This window comes from Hordeum vulgare, unplaced genomic scaffold (genome assembly GCF_904849725.1).
Source record: "Hordeum vulgare subsp. vulgare unplaced genomic scaffold, MorexV3_pseudomolecules_assembly, whole genome shotgun sequence".
Taxonomy (NCBI): Eukaryota; Viridiplantae; Streptophyta; class Magnoliopsida; order Poales; family Poaceae; genus Hordeum; species Hordeum vulgare.
Window position 1 is genome coordinate 1 of NW_025422709.1, and position 12,003 is coordinate 12,003.

General features: G+C 42.7%; 1 long non-coding RNA gene and 1 pseudogene across 1 annotated transcript; both read left to right on the forward strand.

Moving 5' to 3' along the window:
- Window positions 1-1,251: 1,251 nt before the first annotated feature.
- LOC123423056 lies at window positions 1,252-2,076 on the forward strand (annotated as a pseudogene).
- A 7,760-nt stretch (window positions 2,077-9,836) lies between these two features.
- Window positions 9,837-10,892, forward strand: LOC123423055. The gene is made up of 3 exons (XR_006620876.1): window positions 9,837-9,945; window positions 10,054-10,128; window positions 10,838-10,892. It is a non-coding gene; the product is annotated as an uncharacterized LOC123423055 (long non-coding RNA).
- Window positions 10,893-12,003: the final 1,111 nt, after the last annotated feature.

The following is a 12,003-nucleotide window of genomic DNA, read 5'->3' on the forward strand; positions in this document are numbered from 1 at the left end:
TTTTTATACAACTTTTGTGGCTTATTTGCCCTTGTTGTTTTTTATAGGATTTTCTGGACTTCTTTTGCATTGTCAATCTATGTTCATCGTGCCTTAACCACCGAGCTTCTTTCGCCGTCGGTTGTCGTGGACTATGATTTTCTGCACAATGTTTTATTCTCTTGATGTGCTATCTTCTTTTGATAACCCATCTTCTCTTGATACTTATCTTGTATCTTCAAGTGATGCGGTGTCTACCTCTGATGTGCCATCTCTTCGTTATCTCCTTCGGCGACTCACAAGTTTTGAAGACTCTTCATGCTACGACGACACTCCCAAGACGCGGATTTGGATTATCATTTTTTTAGTATTACACTTCTTCAAATGCAATGCTATTGCATACGCTTTGCATTTGAGGGGGGGAGTGTGTTAGGAAGTATTAGTATTAGTTTAGGAGTTCTTATTAGTCTATGTTTTACTTTTTTTGCACCTCAAGTCATGTGTAATATATATATGCCCCTTGGGCCTTCAATACAGACAAATTACTTTTCTAACAGTAGCAAAGGTCTGTTAATCAATTGCACTATTCCATCCATGTCGGGCATAGGTCAGATTATGTCAAATTTTAAAACAACAGTCCAAATACAACGTATAGTTGAATTACATGGTAGCGAAATCGAACACTGTTGTTGTGCGCAAATGGGATTGAATTAGTTCACAATGGAATTTACCCTATCTATAGAACCATGCTCCCTTCTAAATACATTTCTTTAAAATGGTATAATTTGCAGCTACTTCAAGGAGCAATCATCTGGTGCGGGCATTGTGAATTGGGCTCATGTTTTTTTCTGGAGTGAAGTGCACTTCTTAGAATGTGTGACTCAATTGTCCGACGATCACTACTTCACAACACAGTTTGTTTTGGTCGTTGTGACCATAGTATCTGCGATTGCTATTCCCAAGTTCTTGTTCGGTACGTGACAATTATATGCCTTTTACTTCCAAAATTGAATTTACATATTTTTAATCGTCATGGCCACAATCTAGGACATACACATATGACGACACGTTCATCTATCTTACATCTGTATGTGTCGCCTTGTTGGGCAGTACTATGTAGGTTCTTGTTGGCACCCCTGGCTGTATGGATATTCCTAGCCTACAAGTACTGGAAAACAAGGATCATAATTGATGCAGTTGAGAAGTTCCTCAGGATTCAACAAATAATTGGCCCTACGAGGTATGCCTACACAGACATCATTTCAGTCACAAGCCATTTCAGAGATAAATTGGGCCAAGGGGGCTACGGCTCCGTGTACAAGGGCGTGCTACTCCCAGGCGGTGTCCATGTTGCCGTGAAGATGCTGGAGGGCAACTCAAACTGCAATGGAGAAGATTTCATCAGCGAGGTCTCCACCATCGGCAGGATCCACCACGTCAACGTTGTGCGTCTCATGGGGTTCTGCTCGGAGGAAATGCGAAGGGCCTGAGTCTACGAGTACATGCCCAATGGTTCTCTGGACAAGTACATCTTCTCTGCTGAGAAGAGCTTCTCATGGGACAAGCTCAACGAGATCACTCTGGGCATTGCCAGGGGGATCAACTACTTACACCAAGGGTGCGACATGCAGATTCTACACTTTGACATCAAGCCGCACAACATCCTTCTCGACAGCAATTTCGTCCCAAAGGTCGCAGATTTCGGGCTTGCCAAGCTGTACCCGAGGGGCGACAGTTTCGTTCCTTTGAGCGCCATGCGGGAACCGTTGGCTACATAGCCCCCGAGATGATATCCCGGAGCTTCGGCGTCATATCCAGCAAGTCCGACGTGTACAGCTTCGGGATGCTGCTGCTGGAGATGGCTGGCGGTAGAAGGAACGCTGATCCAAACATGGGGTCCTCAAGTCAGGCGTACTATCCGTCATGGGTGTACGACCAGCTGACTCGGGAAGAAGCGGGTGAGATATCTCCAGTTGTTGCCGACATGCACGAGCTGGAGAAGAAGCTGTGTGTTGTCGGATTATGGTGTATTCAGATGAGGTCTCGTGATCGGCCAACGATGAGCGAGGTCATTGAGATTCTGGAGGCTGGGGTTGATGACCTACAGATGCCTTCAAGGCCGTTTTTTTTGTGACGAAGGACACATCCATGTGGAGGACTCTTACCATTTCACCTCCGAGCTGACGGCGGTCTCGGAGGAGGGATTGAGTGTGGTGTCAGAGGAAGACGATGTGTGAGGTATAGATACAATATGTGGTATTAACTTATTATGTATGTATGTATGTATGTGTATATGTATGTATCCTGGAGTGATGCACTTATCTGTAAAAGTTATTGTTGTAACAATACCAACCCAGTATAGATGCTTTGTACAAACTGCCTTGCTTGCTGTGCGGAGCAACTTCATCAAATAAGTATGAAATCTTACATCCATCTATTTGTTTGTTCATTACTCTTGATAAATTATGATGAAAAATATTACTTGAATAGTAAATTCTTGATACAAATAAGTCTATGAGAGGTGACAAAAGGCTGCCTTTTTCTTGTTGAGAAACATTTTCACAGAACATACAGTTAGTGGATGAAGATTGCCACTGAGAAGCTAGCTTGCATGCATTTTCTTTTCTTTTGCATATGAAAGACCCATAAAACCATTGGTCTCCAATTTCATCACAAATTCATTGAGATGCGGTTTTAGTTTACAGCAAACATCATTCCAGGTTGCGTTTCCAGCTGCATAATTCGCATTGTTGAAGTTTCGCATATTCTAACCTTCAGGATTGTGCACGAAGACATAGATAGATAGTTTTTTCCCCCTCTTTGCCACTAAGAAATCGTCGCGGGTCATGGAATTAAATAACACATTCAAGAACAGAGCCACATGCCACAGCTGATCTTCTAACACGTCGTCTTCGATCGTAGGCAGGAAAAATAATAATTCCAACTCTGATTTAATTGAACTCCCTGCCGTGTTGTATTGGATGCATAGACTTGGCGCAATCCAGTCCTGTCAAACGGTACTTGTGTGTGTGTGCGACAAGGGGTGCCGTCACAGTGTGGAAATTCTAGTAACAGTGACAGTTGCAATTTCTGAAGAATGGGTGGATACTGTGAGTTACCCAGTAGATGGGGCAGAAAAATCTTTTGGTCCTGTGATATGTTACCCTAAGACTGAAGCTACTAGCAAGCCGCAGCCCCTGTCACAAACTGCCTTCCTAGTCCTGCACTTGTTATTGCAGAAACAACAGAGTAATTTCAGTTAAATTCAACATATATGATTTTTTTTGTTTACTCTTATATACAAATTTCGGTCGATATACATGTCAGAACCACTCGTCTGGTTCCTCGGAAGGATGGATTCCCCCCCTGTGATGGGACAGATGAGAAAAAGAGCACCTCTATTCCTTATTGTAGAAACAAATATTTGTTTAGATAACTTTGTGTTCCTTTTCTCAGAAAAACAGATGAACTTTGCATTATTGGATGAACATTCAATCAACATTACTTGGAAGCTAACTTACATACATTCCATTTCCAGTGCAACAAATAAGACCCCCCAAGAAATAACATTCAATCGCAAATTCATTGACGGAGGGTCTTTAATTTACAACAACATAAATCAAGATTGGGTTTCCAGAAGCATATGACCATGCTCTCATGATAATAATTCAACATATTTCCAAGTCTTATTTGATGGAACCCCATGCCGTGTTCTAGTGACTGCATAGTCGACTCTTGTCCTGTCAAATGTCACTCGTGTGGAAATTTCAATAACACTGACATTGCCATGTCTCGAACTGGAAGATGTGTGGACACTGTCAGTTACCCAATAGATGGGGCAGAAGAGTCTTGTGTTCCAACACCAGGAATATAATGCTGATATGGTCCTGAAGCTGATATCCTTGCTGTCCACTGCTTTGTACCGCAACACGCAAGTGGTAGCCCCTGTCACAATCTGCCTTCCTAGCAGTGCACATCTTATATCTTCTATCTTATCTTATATGTTATATTTACTAATTGGATGCATCATACGAGCCTCCATGTTAATCCACATTATCAAGACTAATTAAGCTGTCGGATCTGAATTTACGGTTAGGACTAAATAAGGAAAGAACTTTGATAGGATCTTACACAAAATTGTACGTACAAAAGAAACGTTTACGTGCAGAGTCCCGAAGAAAAAAGAAGGCAAAAAGATGTTACAACAAATACGTTCAGGCTAAAAGAAACCACGGACATGAAAAGTTCTGATAATTAAAAAAGCAATAGGAAACGATTGCGACGTGGACTTGCTGTTCAAATACTATACATCTGGATATCAGCCGAATTAAATATAGTTTTCTATAGGTTGTACCTAGCCATAACGACCAATTAAGTTTTCATCTTTGTGTGCACATGAAAATCCCAAAGGTCAGGCGATGATGCGCATGCATGTACAAGTTCTTTGGCCAGGTGAACTATCATGCTGGCGTTCTATGCACCTATCTGCACGAACACAGACAGAGACATGGCAGACATGGCTGTTGTTTGAGGTAAGTTATACTCCCTTCGTCTCAAATTTTTTGTCTTAAATTTATGTAGATATGAATGTATCTAGTCATATTTTAGTATTTAGATACATCCATTTTTAGATAAACCTAAGACAAACCAGAGACTGCGTAATCCCTCTTCTCCGGTTGGCATCCTGCAGCTGGCTTCGATTTCTTGGAGCTTTGCTGCCAGACGCGGCCAGGTCTTGATATGCTTCATCCTCTTCTTCATCTTGCCAGCGAACCCTCCATGCTTGGAGTCCTCCAGCTTATCTCGCCGACAAAGATGGATGTGGCCTCGTCGGTGTCCTTGAACCGCTCTGCCTCCCGCAGGTACGCTTGCATGCTCTCCAGCTCCGCCTTGGACCGACGGATCTTGCCGAAGAGACCCCTCAAGGCCGCAGCTTCCTTGCACAACAGTGCTCCACCATAGTCCATAGGTGGCCGCCTCTTTTGCGAGCGCTGCCCCGAGCGTCATCACCAGCTGCCCGACAACAGCCTCTGCCATGGTTTTTCGAGGTTTTCTTATTTTCCAGATGATGGTTGCTGAAGGCAACTCCAACCAAGTGACCAAATCTCACTCACCAAATTCTCATTCTAGTACCAACATCCCCTTATTTCTTTGTGCAGTCCAACCCAATTAACAGATCTCACACACCTACATTTTATTTTATTGATTCCATAGAACCATCAAACATCCCTCTGTCTCTGTCCATATAGGTCGATGGCTCATTTGGCTGTGACGAAGAACCTGTAAAATAAGTAGAAACAAGAGCATCAGGGACAATAACATGAGCACCGAAACAAGTAGAGCAGCAGTGCAGCATCGATCTATCCTCATTATCTATCTCTCCCACTCTGCAGCAGCATCAAGCAGCAGTCTAGTCTAGTCTCAGCCAAAATTCACGTCACCCTCTCTGCTCTCTCACCCTCATGACAAGACAAGCACACACATCACCTGGAAAAAGGGGAGAACCAACCTGTACAGTAGATCCTTCCGGCAGCGACGACGCGCCTGGTTTGATTTGCACGCGACACAAAGCAGAGACCAAGTTAATTAAGCAGGTTGGTCCTGCTTGCTCAATCTCCCAGGTACTGAAAATTCATGTGCCTGAAAAACAACCGCACATATCATAACTCCAAGATGATATATCCTGACCTGGACGTTGCATAAGAAAAAGGAAATGTAACCACCTTTTTTTTTCTTAGCTTATGAGAGAAGACAGTTATAGTAGTAGCATTCAGGTTTCATCAGTGTGGAGTCAAACAAAACAGTCACAAGCACATGACGACCCTACATCATATTTCCATCATTTTCTAAAGTAGTGATCTAAACACTCTTATAATTTTTTTACAGAGGGAGTATATCACAACATTTTCCAAGAAAAAAATTAGCATATCACGACATAAACCTTTGAGTAAAAGCGACTGAAATGAAACATCCAAGCCTGCAGGAACCAAGCACAGGTGGAAAGCTTCAGGTTGCAGTTTGAAATCCATCCATCCGGTGGAAAGCATCAGGTTGCAGCTTGAAATCCATCCATCCGGTGGAAAGCATCAGGTTGCAGCTTGAAATCCATCCATCCGGTGGAAAGCATCAGGTTGCAGCTTGAAATCCATCCATCCGGTGGAAAGCATCATGTTGCAGCTCTAAGGGAGTAAAAGAATGGATTGGAACTAGAGTCTAGACTAACCATCGGCGTCGCCGTCTTCCTGGATTCGCTGATCTGCAAGCTGCTTGTGCTCTGCTTCTCACCGGCGGCGGGTGGTGGCTGGATCGACCCAGGATGAGGAGGAGAAAGGCGCTTCAATAATAGAGCTGGGAGTGAGTGAGAGCTCTCAATAATTGAGAGAGAGAGAGAGGGCGTGTTCTGCTGCTGCCTCCTCTGCTCTGCATTCTGTTCACATGTGATGTGGAGCCTCCAGTCCTCCTTCCAGCCAATTTTTTCCTCCACACATAAGTTTGTCCAGAGATTATTGATCCATTAATAATTAGCCTAAACCAAGCCGAGATTGTCACCCACTGGGAATGAAAGACTATGGAGTTGTACACTGATTAAGGAGGAAGTTCAAGAGACAGATGTTATGTTATATGTACACAAACCAATTAACCAATTAGAAGAGACAATGGTGATTATCTATTACTACTACCTTGTCAAACTCTCCAAGAGAAGTACTAGCACTCTACTCCCCTCAGCAATTCAGCAATACATCTACATCCTGGACAGATATTTCACCTGTGAGGCCCTGTTCAAATCATGACTGCCCTCTCTCTCTCTCTCTCTGCATCACCACAATTACTACTCATCAACTACTCACTGCAGGGCATTCAATGCCATGTGATCCACACAAGCAGAGGGACCTGCAAAATGTGCCCCCAACATGAGACCTACTTACTAGATTAATCACTAGGCGATGCAGATTGCAGATCAAGAAGGAAACCCTACAACATTTTTGAAGACAATTATTTATAGTGGTAAGTAACAACCAGGGTCTTTCGCTCATGTGTAAATATATTGCACAACGAACCAAATTCAGATTTTTTTGCTTAAGAACTAGTTCAGAGTGCCTTTGGCTAGAATGTGTAGACGCTCAAGAAGTAACTACTCCCTGTGTTCCTAAATATTTGTTGTTGGGGAAAAATACAACAAATATTATGGTACAGAGGGAGTAGTTGGGTTTGGGTATTAATATCCTGCCTGCCTGCTGGTGGTGGGTAGGAGCATAACAGTGAAGAGCATCCCCTAGTTGAAACCCAGAAAATAATCACCTCAATTAAGATGCAGTTTTACTCGGCTGAACTCAACTCAAGCCTGAAGGTACAACACGGAGAGAAGTGGACTCCCTGCGTTGGGCCGGACTGAGATTGATGCGCGAGATTGGGTGGGTGAGTGGACAGCGCACGCCATGCCGCCAAGGAGATGCAAGGATCCTCCGTTTGGATGCCTGGGACAACAGATGGGTGTTGCGAATCCCCATGGAACGCCGGCGGGCGGCGGCGCCGTCGCCGTGCTCGGAGGAGAGGGGGATTGGGGGGCAGGCTGACTGAGAGTGGCGTCAATGCCCGTGGGTGTCGTTTCCCTCTTTGAAAATGTCGCTCAGGTATGATGATATCTCTTCTTCTCGCAGAAACACATTACATTCACAAATGTTCGTATACATGCGCATATTCATCCCTATGAACGAATACACGCTTCAACATTTTTCAACGTACACCAACATTGTTGTAAATTGCATTTAAAAAAACATGAACCTTTATTATTTTTTCTATTTTTTATATGTGTAAATATTTTTTATGACAGAAAATATTCTTACTTATTTTAGTAGCTTTGATTATAATTTTTTAAACAGAATTCTAAATAATAAATAAATAAATAATGTATCAATTTGAATGGGCCGCACTTACCTTACCTATTTAAGTCATGTGTGGTCGATTGTTTGCTTCCAATCACTATAAGTGGAGGGAGCTCCTATTGCACGCGGGGAACACAACCGGCGCCTACAGCCGCGTCTAGATGGGCTGGCCGAAGAACATGCGCGGCCACGGATGAAAATCAATTGTGTAATCTATACTACTATTAAACAATCGAACAAGAATTACACTACAGACACCCCATCAAACGCCCCACCAAAAAAATAACCAATCAACACCCCACGATTAATCCCACAGATCTTAATCTAACAGCCCTCGTTAATCCACCGTCTGCTGGGTGTACTTAGCAATTACAATTGGCTGAACATACTCCACCAACGAAACTTCCAATCACGCAAGAAAAAAAAAGAGGAGAACATGCCCAGCAACGTCCCCTGTAATCACACGACCATCCAGCCATTAGGATCATGGGCGACGTTGACATTGGAGATTGGCATGCCCCTCCCCCTCCTCTTCCCCGCCGCCCCCCCCCCCTTCCCGTCCTCCGCGCGGAGTCCTGACCCGAGGCGGCGCGATGACGGCGACGGCCGGGGCGGTCGCGGAGATCGTGCGGGAGATCGCGGCCGTGGGCGCCGCCGCGGAGCCGCTGCGGGCCGACTGCCTCCGCCTCGCGCGCAAGGTGTCCCTGCTCACGCACCTCGTCGCCGAGGTCGCCGAGGCGGCAGGGGAGGACGACGCGGCCGAGCCCGAGGCGACGGCCTATGTGGCCGACCTGCTCCGGGCGCCGCTGCGGGTCGAGATGGGCACTCGCCGCCCCCTTGTCCTCCAGATGGTCCACGACCCCACCGCCCTCGATCCCCGCTGCCGCTTCCAGGTGCGTGACGCGCTTCACCTCTTCTAGGGTTTCCCCCCCCCCTTCGTTCCCCTCACAGATCGAGTCTGGTGCTCCTGGTAAACGCGTGCGAGCGGCTGATTAGCGTGGGTATTGCGAACATATTACTTGCCCATGCTGGAAGAGGTGGAAACAGTGGGATGACTGAGGCAGTTGCTGAGATAGCACGCGCGGCTGCACGATCATGGCTTGCTCCTCTTACTGAAACTGCATGTGATCGGCTTGCATTTGTCCTGCAAAGCTTATTTGACCTTGCAATGGAGCGCAGCCACTCTGATGATTCAAGATGTAAGACTTGGCATTTTTATTTTGCTGGGGTTCATCTTGCTTCTAGCCTTATTTAGTAGTCCAATTATTATTGTGTAGTACTTTTTCTATCGCAGGCTAGGATGACTTGGCTGCCGCGCGTGCTTGAATCAATTCCCTTTGAATCAATTCTTCTGTTGTTTGTTTATATTCAGAATCAATTGTACAGTATTATTGTTGATACAATTTATTCCAGCAACTTTTTGTTAGTAGATGGGATAATAGTTTTATAGACTTCATGTGATTTCTTCCATGGTTTGTCCTGAATAATTTGCCAACACGATGCAGGTTTATGTGATTAGCACCTGCTGGCAAAATCAAGTGCCACACAAAGTGCTGAACTATTTTCAAATAATTGAGATTTTGGCACCTAGGCTAATCATCAGTATGTGTTCAAGGATAAAGAAAGGTATGAGCCTGAGCTTCTTATATTTCCATATACGTTTGACATTTAAGTTTAACCAGTTAGAAGATTTTTCAAAATCATTTGTAATAGATTTATTTTCTTGTTATATCTGTAGGCAATATTTTCAAGTTGTTAGCCATGCAAAAGGGTAAGCTAGCTGATTGGTTGTGTGCAGTGGCGAATCTTGACAGAAAATAAAGGGAGGTCTCAATGTTAACAATGTGAAGAAAAAAACATTAACTATCAGTTTTTTAGTTTAGATAATGTTTTTTTATGATTAATACTAGCAATTTTTTGTTTTCTAATTTTTGGAGGGGCAGCTTAAGCCTGTTGAAGCACCCCCCCCTTGGATTCGCCACTGGTTGTGTGCAGTACTCTGGTTTTCAGGTTTCTTCTTACATGGATTCTTTGTTGTATTTCAATAAGGATCCAGATCAATGATTTTGCAATGAACACATGTGTGAGTATGACTTTGACCCAACCTGCATCAGCCTTGGTGTGCCACCGGCATCTCTGTAGCACGTGTCTGATAATGTGATGCTAACTTCGAATATTGTTTTTATTACAGGTGGTGGAAGGGGCCTTGAGATTTCCATGTTGGGGAAGAAGTGGTCTTTTGCTGCAGGGAAGGGAAGGGCACCAGGTGATTCGTTTTTCTCTATCAATTTGTGATTGATTTTATATATTTTTTGAGGAGTCGGTCACTTGTATGGAGAACTGGGTACATGCTGATCGGTAGGATGGAAAGAGATTGCACTGAGTATGCTCTATAGTTCATTGGCTACCATTGAGGAAGTGAGCTGAAGTGTTTAAAGTTTTTCTGAACCTTTTCCTAGAGTACAATCCTCTGGTGTCCTCAACAAACACTGCCAATTCACACTTCATCCTAGCTGGCACTGAATGTTTGCGCGCAAGAGTTAATCTACCATAGTACTTCAAAATCTATATTATTTGCTACTGGCCAAGCTAGAGTTGTGAAAGATAAATATGTTCATCAATCCATTTAATTGCAAATTACAAGTGTCTTCCTTATGATTTTAGGATTTGGTTGTATAAGCACTGAATATTTGTAAGCATAGCCTTGTTTTAGCATAGACATGTGAGGGACAATCAAAATGCTGCTGGAAAAGGAACAAAAGTATACTTGTATATATACTGCAATCTTGAGACACATGCCTATTTTACTTGGACTATCAAAGCAAAAGATTATTTGCGAACCCAATTAATGATACTCTTCTAGGTTTCAGATTACCAACCATCAGTGCCTTATTTTAAAGAGGATTATACAATCTTCATATTGGAGATGGCCAGTTACAGTTTCATCTAAACAATGGGGTTTGAAACTTTTGCAGGGCCTAGATTTGAGAATGCTGGAGTGTGTAGACATTCCCATACCATCATATTGGGGATCTGTAGTCCGGTCTTATATTTCTTACCCTGAGCATTATGTACTATCTCACATGTTCACTTAAATGGTACCATCTTATTTGTTGTCTGATTTTTGTTTGTTTATAATAATACAGGGAGAGATAAGGAAGTACTAATTTGTTATGGCTTTATTTATGCCGCTCTGGTGGTACACTCGCTTTGCCTATCCACTGAGAAAGGAGGATGGTGGATTCAAAATTTCATAATTTATTGCGTATCTGAGTTCTCAATTTTATGTAAATGTTGTATAGTATTTGTGTTGATGCGTTTGTTCTTATAGATGCATTCTCACACATATGATCCTTTATATTCACATTTATTGACACTTATTTTGATGTGTTATTATTTTCTCTCATTACTTTTGTGTTGCTTCCTAGACTTTCTTGAAGAACAAATATTAAATTCTGAATTCATTTGAGACCTTGCCATCTTTATAATGAATAATCTATAAGAGAGTGTTCATACCATGTGTCTCTTCACACTTACTTTGTGGGGTTTAGCCTGTTTTAGGTCAATGAAGTGGTTATGATATGTTTGAGAACACAATTTAAATCTGAAATTTTGATAACACAATTTTTAGAACTGTGGCATTACAAAATACGAGTAGTTGTTTCGATTGAGGATTAAAGTAGAGGCATTGCTAAAATTTTAATATAAAAAGCAATTTATAAATTATTCGGTTAGTCGTGCGTTGCACGTGCATGCTAACTACTCCCTCCGTTCCTAAATATAAGTCTTTTAAGCGATTTCACTAAGGGTCTACATACGGAGCAAAATGATTGAATATATACTCTAAAGTATGTCTATATACATCCGTATGTAGTCCACTAGTGAAATCTCTACAAAGACTTATATTTAGGAACGGAGGGAGGGAGTAGTTTGTAAAAGAGTTCATCAAACTACAAAAAGTTCAGTCAATTCTAAAAATTGTGCACTGATTTTAGAAAACGTTCATAATTTCAGAAAATAAGCTCATCGATTTTGGAAAAATCTTCATTCATTTTTAAAAATAGTTAATAATAAAAAAGTTCGGCGATTTTTAAAAAAGTTCATCGATCTTGGAAAAAAGATCCTCGATCCGAAAAAAGTT